This window comes from Rattus norvegicus (genome assembly GCF_036323735.1).
Source record: "Rattus norvegicus strain BN/NHsdMcwi chromosome Y unlocalized genomic scaffold, GRCr8 chrY_unlocalized_2, whole genome shotgun sequence".
Lineage (NCBI taxonomy): Eukaryota > Metazoa > Chordata > Mammalia > Rodentia > Muridae > Rattus > Rattus norvegicus.
Window position 1 is genome coordinate 366,996 of NW_026947378.1, and position 17,405 is coordinate 384,400.

A 17,405-nucleotide genomic window follows, 5' to 3' on the forward strand; every position below is an offset into this window, starting at 1 on the left:
GTCTATCGATCATGGTTGGGAGAAAGAAAATAGCTAATAGATCCAGCTTGACTAGAGCTTTCCTCCTCTTTCAGTGCTTCCACGTGTCTGTAGACTTCGCCTTTTGTCATGCTTTATTGGGGGATTTGCATTTTTTCTCCTGTGTCTGGGCTACTACTATGCATGTTCCCTTGTTTTTATCTACAGGGTCTCCGGGTAAGGCATCATCCCAACCTTCCAGCATCAGTGAGCAAGTGCAACAGATTAAGAAGTTGGAGAAATTGACTAAGGAGCTCCAGAAGACGACATGTGAGTTGGAAAATTCTCGTGCATAGGTAACCATTGCACCAACAGCATTTGAAGAGAAGTACTCATTGTATGCACTTCTTTGTAGATAGTCCTGACCCCTGTGTGATAACCTCAGTTTTCTCAGACCACAGGAAAATGCAACTGTAATGTCCTCATATACAAATTAATTTTCTTATGTTCCTCTCAGAATCACGACATAAAGAAAGGATAGTAGTGTGATAGGAAGCTATTTTATTTCTCAGAAATGCAGAAGCAGTGGTTTGAATAACTGTCTTGGGTTACGGAAAGTAATGTGTGAGCTCTCATCATGGATTTTAATAGACAGAGAATGTATTTTCTGTCCTCAGACACACAGAAAGTTGGTAAGCTACAGAAGCATAGTAACTTAAACTTAGATAAGTAAACTTTTATTTTTTTTATTTAAAGTTTTATTTTATTTGTTTTCAATGAGTATCTGTAACTCTCAGACACAACAGAAGTGGAAGTTTAATGCCATTATACATGGTTTTATTCCACTATGATTTTGCTGGTAGTTGAACTCAGGACCTATGGGAAAACAGTTAGGGCTCTTAAATGCTGAATCATCTCACCAGTCTAAATTACTTTTGACGATGATGGTGATGATGATGATGATGATGATGATGATGATGATGATGATTACCATTATTATTATTATACTTAAACTCTAAAGGGATCAAGATTTCCCCTCCTCCAAAGCTCTTTCCCCTCTCCTGTCTCAAGATACCCTACAATAAAGAAGATACCATCACAGCTTCCCATCCTCCCCAGCACTGAAGAAAGAAAAGTTTTACTTTGTCATGGTTATGGACATATTCTTGTTTACTGGGCTCAGAGCTTCAGATCTGATGGAGGGAGACTATGGAAATGGAATCTCCTTTGGAGGAATCTGCTTACCTTGTAGGAATGGGGAAACAGAGAGCAAAAGTAAGATGTTGTTCCACGACTTCATCCCTTGCTAAGAAAAAACTGTCCTTTTCACAGCTTGGGAACTGGGTAAGCAGTCTAAGCAAGCATGGCTAACAAGCCAAACCAGAGGGGTAAACATTTGTCCATTGGATACGAAGGGGGAGCATTTAATTGACTATGCTGACTGTATCTCCTGTCCACTGTGTTCTAATCCCATGCAAGGAAAGTTCGGTGGATTTTGTCTGTCCTGTGTCAGAACAATAGTGTTTTCCATTCTGAATGCTTTTTCTTCACTGATATGAACCTTGAGAGAACAGTGGGAGCCACGGAAAGACACAGCCAACAACATTCTACATTTTAGAATATCAAGGCCTTCTCATAAGAAACACTTTCTTGTAGTTGTGAATTCAGCAGGGAGGAAAATTGCAACCAACCTCTGATCAAGCAGCATAAAAATTAGCATGAGATAAAGAAAGACTTAAAAATGAGTCAGATCTCTGATACATAACAATAAGTGGACCCTGGCACTGTCACAAATAACATTAAGGTTATTTTGTTGAGCAAGAGTTACTCTCCTGGAGTCCTCAGATGTTCATATGTGGTTGAAAATCTGTCACGGAAGACTGTATTGATATCATACTCTAATCCAGAGAGACCATACAAAAAAGTATATTATTCCTTCTGGAGTATTGGTTGAAATTAATATACATCACACATTTGTATGTGAGGCTTAAATTAATGTTCTACATAGACAAAAGCATTATCTCAATCCTTGCCTTTGTAATTTGTTTTGTTTTGTTTTGTTTTTTTTAATTTTGAAAATGGCTTAGTATTCTTCAGTTAAACAATTGAACTGAAGTGACTGTTCCTCAGACTGTATACATAGAGAACATCTGAGTAGTAGTTGACATTTTTAGTCGGGGCGTCTCCCCATGGATCTGTTTGTGCCTGAATAAGCATGCATAGACTTATTTCAGTTAAGGGAATCATGTAGTATACAAAAAATTAGAGGATCCATCTGCTGTAAATATTTTCTTTTACTCAGGTGAAGGAAGGTTTATCAAAGCCTGTGTATCAAAGGTTGTAGATATTACACCATCCATAGGAGATAATATATCAAGAAAGATTCTGCAGGGATACAGAGATTGACCTAAATATCCCCACACAATTCTAAGCCAGAACGGACAAGATATCACTTCACGTGGAAATTTAAAATAATCTGATGCTATGGTATGTGGAGTGTTTTAAAGAAAAACCACCTAAAAAGCATATGCATATATAGCAGATGCTATTCAAAAATATCCAGAGGCAGTTTGGAACCTACATTTAGCACAAAGAGATTGAATCCCCACTTCACAGATACTGAATAGAACCACTGAGTATTAAGAAATCTATATTAGAAATCACTTGCCTATCACATGTCTGTATAACTAGGTAGTCACAGCAAACATGACATTCTGAAAGCATAACTTGAACTTGTCAACAATGGAGGGAGTGCATGTAGTGAATGAGGTTTGGGCATGAAACTCAAAAGTCGAAAATAATACTGAGATTTGAGTTTTGAGGACAATAAATACTTAATGACTTTTGGGACAAAATTTGAATCTAAAGACTCCAAAAATTATTTATCAATCAGCTATGAATCCCTATGGAGATTGGTGGATATTATGAATTTAGTCTGTGCCCCAGAGGTATAGGTAAATGGTGTAATTTGAAGTGATTAGGTATGCTAAAGAGGCATACAAAACTGAGGAGGCCATGGTATCATTGAATAAGTGTGCTTCTCCAAAACGTAGCATGATTTTTTGTGGAGTGACCTAGACACTATACACACACGCGCATGCACACACATAAACACACAGATACACACATACACACATACACACAAACACACACACACACACACACACACACACACACACACACACACACAAAACCCACAAATAATTGACTTCCTCTGTGCTGTGTGTGGCATGCTGGAATTATCCAAGATATGAAGAGTATTCTCCACAAGTAAGTTAAACCCAAACTCAATGAAAAATTTAGAATTCCTCCTCCTTTCTTTTTTTTTTTTTCGGAGCTGGGGACCGAACCCAGGGCCTTGCTAGGGCCTTGCTCCTGCTAGGCAAGCGCTCTACCACTGAGCTAAATCCCCAACCCCTTCCTCCTCCTTTCTTGAGAAAGCATTCTGTGCATGAGTAATGCTTACATTTTAAAGTTTAAGAGGGATGACTTGAAAACAGTAACTACTTAATCCACGTTGAAACAGCATTTCAGAGATGTGTAGTGATTTAATTTTGATTTTATGAAACTGCAATTGCTCAGGTCTCATGATTGCAGTATTGAACCACGTCATTCCTAAACATAACTGTAGGGACAGTAAGAGTTTGGAGATTTCTTCAAGTTGAAAAACCTCAGAAATCGTATTAGCAACAACTTAATTCAAAAATGGAGAAACTTGTGCTTGGGTAAGGTCCTAAGACTGAGCAGCTGGTTCAAAGCCAAGGACAAACATTGCATGTAACCAAGGACTGCTGGGTACAGAACCTGTTACTAAAATGGAGAAAGCTAAAGTCTTCAGGAAATATGGATAAGGAAGACTTGAAATGGTAGAAATATATGCTATATATTTAGTGGTACACACTGAGAGGATGAATTTTTGAAATGTTTATCTCCTTAGGAGTGTAAACATTTGAGCTAAGTAAATGCTGTAGCCTAGGTACGAAAGGGAAGTGAGTTTCCATTCAGACACTGGAATTCCCTTCATGCCGAACATGAACATGGGAGGGTTTAAAGAAATGTTGAAGCACATCAAGAGCTTCTGAGCATCCAGGAGGAGTCTGAGAGGATTAATTTGTTCTTGTTATGAGGGATTTTCTAGTTTATTGTTGGAAATCCATCAAGAGAAGTTCAAAGTCTAGAAACCAAATTCTATACAAGTCTCATATTAGCTTTGGAAGACTGTGACCTGTAAAGGCCTCAAAAAGGCATAGCTAGATTCACCTGTTAAAATGTATTACAATTGGTGACTGACTGCCTTTCCACTATGTTCCCAAGGCCAGCCGCAAGGTACGACTGTGGTGCTAAACCTTCGGCTGGAGAATTCTGCTTAGCTTAATTACTGTGTTTTGTTTTTGGTTTGAGTTGTGTTTGCTTCAGGTATTAGTACTGTTGGTTTGGTTGGAAGTTTTGTTATTCATTCTTAATAAATTTTTGTTCTTTTGGTGAATTTGCAGTTTTGATAACATCATGCACATTGGGTTATGATTGTATCATTAAACCCTTTTTGAAAAAAAATTAATATATATTTTTCAGAATAAAATGTGTTTTTCAACTCATAAGAAACAAGTTTTTTCTTGTGTCGTGTTGCACCCTGTAATCCCAGAAACCATATGTAGAGATAGATGACTAAAATTTGCAGGGTCTTGGGATTCACAATTGTTCCCAGTAAGCCAGAGGTACACATGTGGATTGGCCTTTCGATGTGTCTAGTGTGGCCTAATCTGTATACCAATTTCATGATGGAAAAGGTATCCATACTCTATCCTTGTGGTCATATATTTAGCTACTCCTAAAACATAGTACTTTAGGAATGATCTCATAGAACAAATTAATGAGAAAATCAACAGTATTTGTCTAATGACTACCAGAAAATGAAAACATTCACCAATGTATTGGAAATTAAACTCCGGAATATCTGACGTATTCTGTCTCTGCTTTATTGAGGTATAGTCTCAGTGCGAACCACATAGAAGAGATAATGAATTCCATGTTCTTAAAAATCTTTTTTATACTTAGTTTTTATGTTGTTGGCCTTGAATATGTATTTGGTGCCTATTTTGGATAGTTGTTTGGTTCAGATTATTATCATTACCATTATTATTGCTATTATTTCTTTTTTTATTAACTTGAGTATTTCTTATATACATTTCTTTCTTTTTTTTTAAGATTTATTTTATTTATTATATATAAGTACACTGTAGCTGTCTTCAGATACACCAGAAGAGGGCATCGGATCTCTTTACAGATGGTTGTGAGCCACCATGTGGTTGCTGGGAATTGAACTCATGACCTCTGGAAGAACAGTCGGGTGTTCTTAACCACTGAGCCATCTCTCAAGCCCTCTTATATACATTTCGAGTGTTATTCCCTTTCCCGGTTTCCAGGTAACATCCCCTTCCTTTCTCCCCTTCTTTATGGGTGTTCCAGTCCCCACCCACCCCCCTTGTCGCCCTCCCCCCAACAATCTAGTTCACTGGGGGTTCAGTCTTAGCAGGACACAGGGCTTCTTCTTCCTCCGGTGCTCTTACTAGGATATTCATTGCTACCTATGAGGTCAGAGTCCAGGGTCAGTCCATGTATAGTCTTTAGGTAGTGGCTTAGTCCCTGGAAGCTCTTGTTGATTGGCATTGTTGTATATATGGAGTCTCGAGCCCCTTCAAGCTCTTCCAGTTCTTTCTCTGATGCCTTCAACGGGGGTCCTAATCTCAATTCAGTGGTTTTCTGCTGGCATAGGCCTATGTGTTTGCCGTATTCTGGCTGTGTCTCTCAAGAGAGATCTACATCCGGCTCCTGTCGGCCTGAAATACTTTGCTTCGTCCATCTTGTCTAATTGGATGGCTGTATATGCATTGGCCACATGTGGGGGAAGCTCTGAATGGGTGTTCCTTCTGTGTCTGTTTTAATCATTGCCTCTATTCCCTGCCAAGGGTATTCTTGTTCCCCTTTTAAAGAAGGAGTGAAACATTCACATTCTGATCATCCGTCTTGAGTTTCATTTGTTCTAGTTATCTAGGGTAATTCAAGCATTTGGGCTAATAGCCACTTATCAATGAGTGCATACCATGTGTGTTTTTCTGTGATTGGGTTACCTCACTCACGAAGATATTTTCCAGTTCCTACCATGTGCCTACGAATTTCATAAGGTCATTGTTTTTGATAGCTGAGTAATATTCCATTGTGTAGATGTACCCCCTTTTCTGTGTCCATTCCTCTGTTGAAGGGCATCTGGATCCTTTCCAGCTTCTGGCTATTATAAATAAGGCCGCGATGAACTTAGTGGAGCACGTGTCTTTTTTATATGTTGGGGCATCTTTTGGGTATATGCCCAAGAGAGGTATAGCTGGATCCTCAGGCAGTACAGTGTCCAATTTTCTGAGGAACCTCCAGACTGATTTCCAGAATGATTGTTCATGTCTGCAATCCAACCAAAAATGGATGAGTGTTCCACTCTCTTCGGATCCTTGCCAGCATCTGCTGTCACCTGAGTTTTTGATCTTAGCCATTCTCACTGGTGTGAGGTGAAATCTCAGGGTTGTTTTGATTTGCATTTCCCTTATGACTAAAGATGTTGAACATTTCTTTAGGTGTTTCTCAGCCATTCGGCATTCCCCAGCTGTGAATTCTTTGTTTAGCTCCGAACCCCATTTTTTTAATAGGATTATTTGTCTCCCTGCGGTCTAACTTCTTGAGTTCTTTGTATATTTTGGATATAAGGCCTCTCTCTGTTGTAGGATTGGTAAAGATCTTTTCCCAATCTGTTGGTTGCCGTTTTGTCCTAACCACAGTGTCCTTTGCCTTACAGAAGCTTTGCAGCTTTATGAGATCCCATGTGTCGATTCTTGATCTTAGAGCATAAGCCATTGGTGTTTTGTTCAGGAAATTTTTTTCCAATGCCCATGTGTTCGAGATTCTTCCCCACTTCTTCTTCTGTTAGTTTGAGTGTATCTGGTTTGATGTGGAGTCCTTGATCCACTTGGACTTAAGCTTTGTATAGGGTGATAAGCATGGATCGCTCTGCATTCTTCTACATGTTGACCTGCAGTTGAACCAGCACCATTTGCTGAAAATGCTATCTTTTTTCCATTGGATGGTTTTGGCTCATTTGTCAAAAATCAAGTGCCCATAAGTGGGTGGGTTCATTTCTGTGTCTTCAATTCTGTTCCATTGGTCTATCTGTCTGTCTCTGTACCAATAGCATGCAGTTGTTATCACTATAGCTCTGTTATACTGCTTGAGTTCAGGGATAGTGATTAAACCTAAAGTCCTTTTATTGTTGAGAATAATTTTAACTATTCTTGGATTTTTGTTATTCCAGATGAATTTTCAAATTGTTCTGTCTAACTCTTTGAAGAAATGGATTGGTATTTTGATGGGGACTGCATTGAATCTGTAGATTCCTTTTTTAAAATGGCCATTTTTACTATATTAATCCTGCCAATCCATGAGCATGGGAGATCTTTCCATCTTCTGTGGTCTTCTTCAATTTCTTTCTTCAGTGTCCTGAAGTTCTTATTGTACAGATCTTTTACTTGCTTGGTTAAAGTCACATCAAGGTACTTTATATTATTTGGGTCTATTATGAAGGGTGTCGTTTCCCTAATTTCTTTACAGCTTGTTTCTCTTTTCTGTAGAGGAAGGCTACTGATTTATTTGAGTTAATTTTTATACCCAGCCAATTTGCTGAAGTTGTTTATCAGCTTTAGTAGTTCTCTCTTGGAACTTTTCAGATCACTTAAATATACTATCATATCATCTGCAAATAGTGATATTTTGACTTCTTCTTTTCCCATCTGTATCCCCTTGACCTCCTTTTGTTGTCTGATTGCTCTGGCTAGAACTTCAAGAACTATATTGAATAAGAAGTGAGAGAGTGGGCAGCCTTGTCTAGTCCCTGATCATAGTGGAATTGCTTCAAGTTTCTCTCCATTTAATTTAATGTTAGCAACTGGTTTGCTGTATATGGCTTTTACTATGTTTAGGTATGGGCCTTGAATTCCTATTCTTTCCAGGACTTTTATCATGAAGGGGTGTTGAATTTTGTCAAATGCTTTTTCAGCATCTAATGAAATGATCATGTGGTTTTGTTCCTTTAGTTTGTTTATATAATGGATCACGTTGATGGTTTTCCATATATTAAACCACCCCTGCATGCCTGGGATGAAGCCTACTTGATCATGGTGGATGATTGTTTTGATGTGCTCTTGGATTCAGTTTGCCAGAATTTTATTGAGTATTTTTGCGTCAATATTCATAAGGGAAATTGGTCTGAAGTTCTCTTTCTTTGTTAGGTCTTTGTGTGGTTTAGGTATAAGAGTAATTGTGGTTTCATAGAAGGAATTCGGTAGTGATCCATCTGTTTCAATTTTGTGGAATAGTTTGGGTAATATTGTTATGAGGTCTTCTATGAAGGTTTGATAGAATTCTGCACTAAACCCATCTGGACCTGGGCTCTTTTTGGTTGGGAGTCCTTTAATGACTGCTTCTATTTCCCTAGGAGATATGGGGTTGTTTAACTGTTTATCTGTTCCTGATTTAACTTTGGTACCTGGTATCTGTCTAGGAAATTGTCCATTTCCTGTAGATTTTCAAGTTTTGTTGAATATAGGCTTTTATAGTAAGATCTGATGATTTTTTGAATTTCCTCTGAATCTGTAGTTATGTCTCCGATTTCGTTTCTGATTTTGTTAATTTGGACATATTCTCTGTGTCCTCTCGTTAGTCTGGCTAAGGGTTTATCTTTCTTGGTGATTTTCTCAAAGAACCAACTTTGGTTCTGTTGATTCTTTCTATGGTCCTTTTCGTTTCTACTTGGTTGATTTCAGCTCTGAGTTTGATTATTTCCTGACTTCTTCTCCTCCTGTGTGTATTTGCTTCTTTTTGTTCTAGAGCTTTTAGGTGTGCTGTCAAGCTGCTGACATATGCTCTTTCCTGTTTCTTTCTGCAGACACTCAGTGCTATGAGTTTTCCTCTTAGCACAGCTTTCATTGTGTCCCATACGTTTGGGAATGTTGTACCTTCATTTTCATTAAATTCTAAAAAGTCTTTAATTTCTTTCTTTATTTCTTCCTTCACCAGGTTATCATTGAGTAGAGCATTGTTCACTTTCCAAGTATATGTGGGCATTCATCCCTTAGTGTTATTGAAGACCAATTTTAGTCCGTGGTGGTCTGATAGCAGGCATGGGATTATTTCTATTTTTCTGTTCCTGTTGAGGCCCGTTTTTTGACCAACTATATGGTCAATTTTGGAGAAAGTACCATGAGGAGCTGAGAAGAAGGTATATCCTTTTGCTTTGGGGTAGAATGTTCTATAAATATCTGTTAAGTCCATTTGGCTCATGAATTCTCTTAGTCTGTCTACGTCTCTATTTAATTTATCTTTCCGTGATGTGTCCATTGATGAGAGTGGGGTGGTGAAGTCTCCTACTATTGTGTGAGGGGCAATGTGTATTTTGAGCTTTAGTAAGGTTTCGTTTACGTATGTAGGTGCCCTTGTATCTGGGGCATACATATTTAGGATTGAGAGTTCATCTTAGTGGATTTTTCCTTTGATGAATATGAAGTGTCCTTCCTTATCTATTTTGATGACTTTTAGTTGAAAATTGATTTTATTTGATATTAGAATGGCTACTCCAGCTTACTTCTTCTGACCATTTGCTTGGAAAGTTGTTTTCCAGCCTTTCATTCTGAGGTAGTGTCTGTCTTTTTCTCTGAAGTGTGTTTCCTGTAGGCAGCAGAATGCAGGGGCCTCGTTGCGTATCCAGTTTGTTAATCTATGTCTTTTTATTGGGGAGTTGAGGTCACTGATGTTGAGAGATATTAAGGAATAGTGATTATTGCTTCCTGTTATATTCATATTTGTATGTGAGGATATGTTTGTGTGCTTTTCTTCTCTTTGTTTTATTGCCAAGTGGATTAGTTTCTTGTTTCTTCTAAGGTATAGCTTGCCTCTTTATGTTAGGCTTTACCATTTATTATCCTTTGTAGTGCTGGATTTGTAGAAAGATATTGTGCAAATTTGGTTTTGTCATGGAATATCTTGGTTTCTCCATCTATGTTAATTGAGAGTTTTGCTTTATACAGTAACCTGGGCTGGCATTTGTATACTCTTATTGTCCATATGACATCTGTCCAGGATCTTCTGGCTTTCATAGTTTTTGGCGAGAAGTCTGGTGTGATTTTGATAGGTCTGCCTTTATATGTTACTTGACCTTTTTCCCTTACTGCTTTTAATATTATTTCTTTATTTTGTGCGTTTGGTTTTTTGAGTATTATGTGACAGGACGTGTTTCTTTTCTGGTCCAATCTATTTGGAGTTCTGTAGGATTCTTGTATGCCTATGGCAATATCTTTTTTTAGGTTAGGGAAGTTTTCTTCTATGATTTCGTTGAAGATATTTACTGGTCTTTTGATCTGGGAGTCTTTACTGTCTTCTATACCTATTAACCTTAGGTTTGATCCTCTCATTGAGTCCTGGATTTCCTGTATGTTTTGGACCAGTAGCTTTTTCTGCTTTACATTATCTTTTTTGAGTTGAGTCAATGATTTCTATGGAATCTTCTTCTCCTGAGATTCTCTCTTCCATCTCTTGTATTCTGTTGATGAAGCGCGTATCTACAGCTCCTTGTCTCTTCTTTTGGTTTTCTATGTCCAGGGTTGTTTCTATGTCTATGTTCCATGTGTTCTTTCTTAATTGCTTCTATTTCCATTTTTAATTCCTTCAACTGTTTGATTGTGTTTTCCTGCAATTCTTTCAGGGATTTTTGTGCTACCTCTCTGTAGGCTTCTACTTGTTCTCTAAGGGAGTTCTTCACGTCTTTCTTGAAGTCCTCCATCATAATGATGAAATATGATTTTGAAACTAGATCTTGCTTTTCTGGTGTGTTTGGATATTCCATGTTTGCTTTGGTGTGAGAATTTGGCTCCGATGATGCCATGTAGTCTTTGTTTCTGTTGCCTGGGTTCCTGTGCTTGCCTCTCGCCATCAGATTATCTCTAGTGTTACTTTGTTCTGCTAATTTCTGACAGTGGGTAGACTGTCCTATAAGCCCATGTGTCAGGAGTGCTGTAGACCTGTTTTCCTGTTCTCTTTCAGCCAGTTATGGGGACAGAGTGTTCTGCTTTCGGGCGTGTAGTTATTCCTATCTATAGTCCTTCAGCTGATCCTGTGGGTCTGTGTCTGGTGTTCACCAGGCACGTCACTTGCAGCAGAAAAGTTGGTCTTACCTGTGGTTCCGAGGCTCAAGTTTGCTCGTGGAGTGCTGCCTACGAACTCTCTGCAGCGGCAGCAACCAGGAAGATCTGCGCCGCCTTTTCTGGGAGCCTCCGTGCACCAGGGTTCCAGATGGCACTTGGTGTTTTCCTCTGGTGTCAAGATGTGTGCAGAATGCAGTCTCTTCTGGTTTCCCAGGTGTGTCTGCCTCTCTTTAGGTCTAGCTCTCCCTCCCATGGGATTTGCGTGCAGAGAACTGTTTATCCGGTCTCTCCCTTCAGGCACAGGGGTCCTGTCGCTCCTGGGCCCTAACCCACGGGAATCCAGAGTCAGTATACAGTTTCCTCTTGGGCCAGGGATGTGGCCAGGGGTGGGCAGTGTTGGTGGTCTCTTCCACTCTGCAGCCTCAGGAGGGCTCACCTGACCAGGCGGTGAGGTCTCTCTCCCATGAGGTTTGGGAGCAGAGAGCGCTATTATTTCTTTTATACATAATTTTTCATTTGATGTAAGTGCTATGCACCACATACATGCAATTACCCCAGAATCCAGTCAAGGTTAGTGAATTCCACTTGGAACTGGGTTATCCTTTTGGTCCTATGTTAAGGAAATTTGAAAAAATGGATGAGCTATCTCTCCAGAACCTGCCCATGACTTTTGTCCTTCCTTTTGTACTGCATTAGTTGAACTTGAACAAACTCATTCAAAGAAAGAAGGTTTGTGAGAACTACAGAAATACATAAATGGCCCCTCCACTCCCATCCTCTCCCCCCCCCTTCTCCCCCCCACCTCTCCTCTCCCTTCCTCTCCTCTCTCCTCCTTTCCATTTCCCTTCCTTCTAGAAAAAAAAAGAAATACATATAAGGAATAGGAATGCTTATTGTCTAAACTGCCAGTCATCCATGAGGGCATTAGTAGATGCACAATCATACCTTAGCATCGCTTATTGCAAGGGTTGGAGTAGACTGTCAATCTCATCCTGTGTTATGATGTAGATTAGACTCATCAGATTAAATTAAGAATTGAAAAAAATCTCCTGGGGTTGAAAGTGGTAAGGAAATCATGCTTATGTATCATAAATGCAGTGCTAAGAGCAGGATTCAATCTAGTCTGGGGGGATGCATCCTTCAGCACAGTCAACAGATCTTTGGAGAATGATTCAGTTCAAAACTGGGTATGGAGAAGGATTGTTGATATTGTTTTAGAAGACATCCCAACATTTAAAAAGTGTTTCTTTCAGATCAGTGAATGATTTTTGTAAAATAACTCATGGAATGAACTTTTGAGACCAACCATCAGCCTGAGAATTAATGTGTGAAAGAATAAATTCTGTGTTTTTCCAGACTGTTGCTTTCAAAGCAACAGCCAAACGTGTCCATCCTATGAATGATACATAGATATATACACATTATAGCAGTATGGATACTGAGTTTCTTCAGGTTCATGAATGAGGTATTCAGCAGTTGACCTGACTCAGAAATTAAGGAAATTTGTGCCAACTCTTGAGACCTGAGTTCCTTCCCCATGAGCCCCATGATTGAAGAAAAGAACAAATTTCAGACAACTTGTCTCAGATTTTTTGTAGTTGTGGTTTCCTGGTCTTGGTCTACAGAAGGAAGGGAATCTAGTTTTCCAATTCTTGTTTATCCTATAATAATTCTTTCCAATGCACTCATGCAAATATATTACTGTGGATTTCATTGATAGGTTACTTTTGCTATTTGAATTCTGTTGCCAGGAACTCTAGGAAATAAAAAGCACTGTATCAAAGCATCATATGAAAATCATGCTAAGGGAATGTGGCCATTGGTAATTTGTAACTAAGCTGAAACACTTACTAGACACAAACTGCTGTAAAAGGTCTTCTCTAGATTCCAGGTGTAGAAGCCGCTGTTCCCTAACAGAGAGTAGAGGATGAATCTCTTTGTACAGAGAAAAGGGATTTATCACAATGATCACAGTCTGTGGTCCACATAATTTAACAATGGATGGATATTTGTAAAGTCCAAGAATCCAGTAGTTGATAAGTCCACAAGCCTGGATGTCTCATCTGTTCATTATTATATGATTAAATCCTCAGTAAGCAGGTTCTATGGTATGTGAGGGTTTGGTAGGAATGTGAGTGTAAGCTAGAAAAAGTAAAAGTTTCTTTCTTCCATGTTTTCTATGGTCTTCAATTATAATGCATTGTTCAGAATACATTGAGATTACCATTTTTCAATAGAACGTTCCTTTCAGGGAAACTGCAGCCTCACAACATGGCTCAGGAGTATGGGAACTGCAAGACCCAGTCTGGTAAGATGTTCCTATTCATCGAGCCCACCTACCAGTATTGCAAAAATACCCAAGAAATTCTCAATCAACTCCCTTTGAAACATGGTCTTCTGGGATTTGTAGACATCACAGCCACTAACAATACCAACTCAATTCAAGATTACTTATAACAGCTCACTGGAGTGAAAAAAGTTCCTAGGTCTTTAAGCTAATCAAAGATTTCATAGGCATACTCAGTGAACTAGTCTCCCTCCATCAGAATTGGGAGCTGATGACGTGGCTGAAGCAGATTGGAGCTCTGCTGTTATGAAAAGGATGGCAGTAAATCCCATGCTGACAGCTGTCATCCAGGCATGTGAAGGCCAGTGCACCTGAGAGTTTATGTGCATCATGGAGGAGGACAGTACTTTTTGTGACTTGGATTTTCAAAAAATTGACTTTTATTCTATTCCTCAGTGCTTAAATATAATGCTGTTTGCATGAAACCATGGGGTAGGGAAACTTAACATCACACAGGATTGATTCTCCATACTTTATGTGCTCACATGTCTCTACCTCTAAGCCCATGTTGAACAATCCAGTGCATCTATATCTCCAGTGAATCAATTACCGTTTTTCTACCATGCTTTTCTGCTGAAGTCATTTTGCAGAAGTCCACTTCCTAGTGAATATTAAAACAATGGATATTCTGAAGTTGTGTATGATCCACACACAGGCCTTTCCCACTTCAGCATTTCCAACTTTCAAATGGTGTTCTCAACGTTTCCCTCCACAAGCACAAAAGTCCGCAGTGGTATGAGGATGCTGTTTGAAAAATCAGATGAAGAGTTTTACCATAGTTGTTCCTCACTGTAGCAATATTAATGTAGATGGAAGAGCATATGATAAATTCAGCTCTGTTCACAAACTGGTTAATTGCCAAGAAAATCCCAAACAGTTGTGAGTTGATTCTAGTCAGAGTCCCAGAAAAGTCAAATATGAAATGCAAAATTTCAGAGCTCTTCAAAGACTGTCTATGAAAGAATTTGCTTGCAAAACACTGTCCTAAAATATTTATTCCATTCAGACTTTTATATTTTGCTTTGATGTTTATTAATAATGCAACTGCAGGTCTCTTCTCTGGTCTCCAGTGCGAAGGATTCATTCCTAAAAAAGATGTATCTGCAGATGACTAAAAATATAAAAATAAGAATAGATCTTGATTAAAGTTCTGAGTTAAAGATGCAACATCCTATCACAAAGATCATATTAGAATTAGATTTGACATATATGTGTATATATTTTTATTTTTAGTGTCTTCTTGAATCTGTTCGCACGGATTTTATTGAGAATATGTGTGTATCGGTGTAAATTAGTATGTAATACTCAGTCTTCCTCTCTTTCTGTCAGTTGTCAGTAATGGAGTAGAAACACTTTTTTTTATTTTTATCAAAGTTAATAAAGATTTATTATAAGTACAGGGACAGAAGATAAAATATGGATTGGGTTTATCTATGTAATTTTTCAATAATAAGTATATCCAAAAATATGGATTTTACCTTTGAGCAAACCTTTTGTATAGTCATTAAGGAAGGAGATGTGAATGTCTCGGTTGGAAACATGAACATATTATATTATAAACATTATATGTATACAATAATCTATTCCTTTGTTTACATTTCAAATGTCATTTCCCCAATTGGCCTTTCTTTCTTGAATCACACAAGCCATTTTGATCCTCTTAGTTTCTAAGGTGGTGCTCCCCCATCTACATACCCACTTCCACTTTAGTCCTCTACCATCCCCCTTCTCTGGGATATGGCATCTCCACAGGACCAATTGACTCCCTTCCCAGAAATGGAAGATGAGGCAGTAGTCTTCTCCATACGCTCTACAATCTATGTAGTAGAAGCCATCTACTGGCACAAATATAAACTTGTTTGTGCTAAATTTCCTGAGACTCTGAAGGGTAAACTTTATTGATAGTGTTGTTCTTCATATTGGGTTCCAATCCCCTTCAGATCCTTCAGGCAATCCACTAGCCATGCTTTTCTGGCTCTCAGTTTCTGTCAAATGGTTATGTGTATGTGAATCTGTCACCATCTGGTAATGGCAGAGCCCCTCAGATGACAGACATATTAGGGTCTCATCTGCAAGCACATCTTGATATCAGGAGTCATCGGAGGATTTGGAGTCTGTGGATGAAATTGTTCTTCTAGTCTGGTGGTCTCTGGATTGCCTTTCCTTCAGTCTCTGCTCCTTTTTTTCTTTGCATTTTTTTTCATTTTGGACATTTATAAGTTAAAGATTTTGAAATGTGTGGGCATCACCTTCTCTTCACAGGTGGGCATGTCTAGCTACAGGAGGTAGTCTCTTGTGGTTCTATCTCTTTGCTGCTTACTATCTCAACTACCATAGTCCCAGTAAATTTATAGAACCCTCTTGCATCCCTGGCATCTGTGACTTTCCTGGAAATGCCCAAGTTCAACACCCACCACTGATGCTTATTGTTATTTATTCCAATGTTCCTGTAGATTTCTCTTTTGTCTTTATATTGTTTCTACACTCCCAATTTTGTCCACTCTTCTCTACTTCTAGCAAGGTCCCTCCACTCCTCTCTCTTTTATTATCATTTTGCTCTCAATTCTAAGTCGGTTGCAAGAATCTGCAGTATGGCCTTCTAACATTTTAACTTCCATGTGATAAATGATTTGTGTATTGGGTATACTGATCTTTTCGGCTAACATCCACTTCTCACTAAGTACATCCCATGTTATGTCCTTTTCGATCTCTGTTTCTTCACTAATTTCCAGGTCCATCCCTTTGCCTACAAAGTTCTTGGTTTCCTCATTTTTAATACCGAGTAGTATTTCTTTGTTTAAATATAGCACACTTTCTCTATTTATTCCTAAGTTGAGTTGACGTATATCATGACTGTTTGCAGCATTTGACTTATATAAGTAAGGCTGCCCTGAACATGTTCAACCACTTGTCACTGTTATATGTGGATCATATTTGAGTATTTGCGTTGAAGTGATTGGTAAAGCCGGGTCTTCAGGCAATGCTATTTGCAATATTCTCTGAACCTCCACATTGATATCCAAAGTGGCTATACATATACAAATCCCACCAGCAGTGGAGGAGTGTTCCATTTTCTCAACATCATAGCCTACTCTGCTACTGCATTAGTTTTTTGTCTTAGTCACACTGATTGGTGTAATGTAGACTCTCAAGTTCATTTCAGTTTGTATTTTTCTGATAACTAAGGATTTCGAAGATTTCTTGATATGTTTCTCAGCTACTGAGATACATCAGTTCAGAATTCTTGTTTTATCTCTCTAACCCAGTTTAAAAGTTGGGTTACTTTGTTGTGTGGGAGTTTAACTTTCTGAATTATTTCTATATTTATTATTATGGCACTTTACCAGATATGGGGTTGGTTAAAATCTTTTCCAAATGTGTAGATTTCTGTTTTATCCTATTGGCAGTGAACTTTGCGTTAACAAAAATTTTAAGATTGTTTAAATTTCATTATTGACAGGTGATCTAGGAGCCTGAACCTTTGGTATTTTGTTCTGCAAACTTTCTCCTGGCAAATGTGTTTTAGGCACTTTCTGACATTTTCCCTTCTGTTGGTTTCTGCATATATGGTTTTATATAGATTTCCTTGATACACTTGGACGTGAACTTTTAAGAAAGAGATAGAAATGGATCAATTGGCACTCAGCTATATCCAGACCAACAGTTAGGTAGCATCCTTTCTTAAAATGCTTTCTGTTATGTACAACATACTTAGTCATCAGGTAAATGCACATCAAAACAACCCTGAGATTCCACCTCACATCAGTCAGAATGGCTAAGATCAAAAACTCAGGTGATAGCAGATGCTGGAGAGGATGTGGAGAAAGAGGAACATTCCTCCATTGTTGTTGGGATTGCAAACTAGT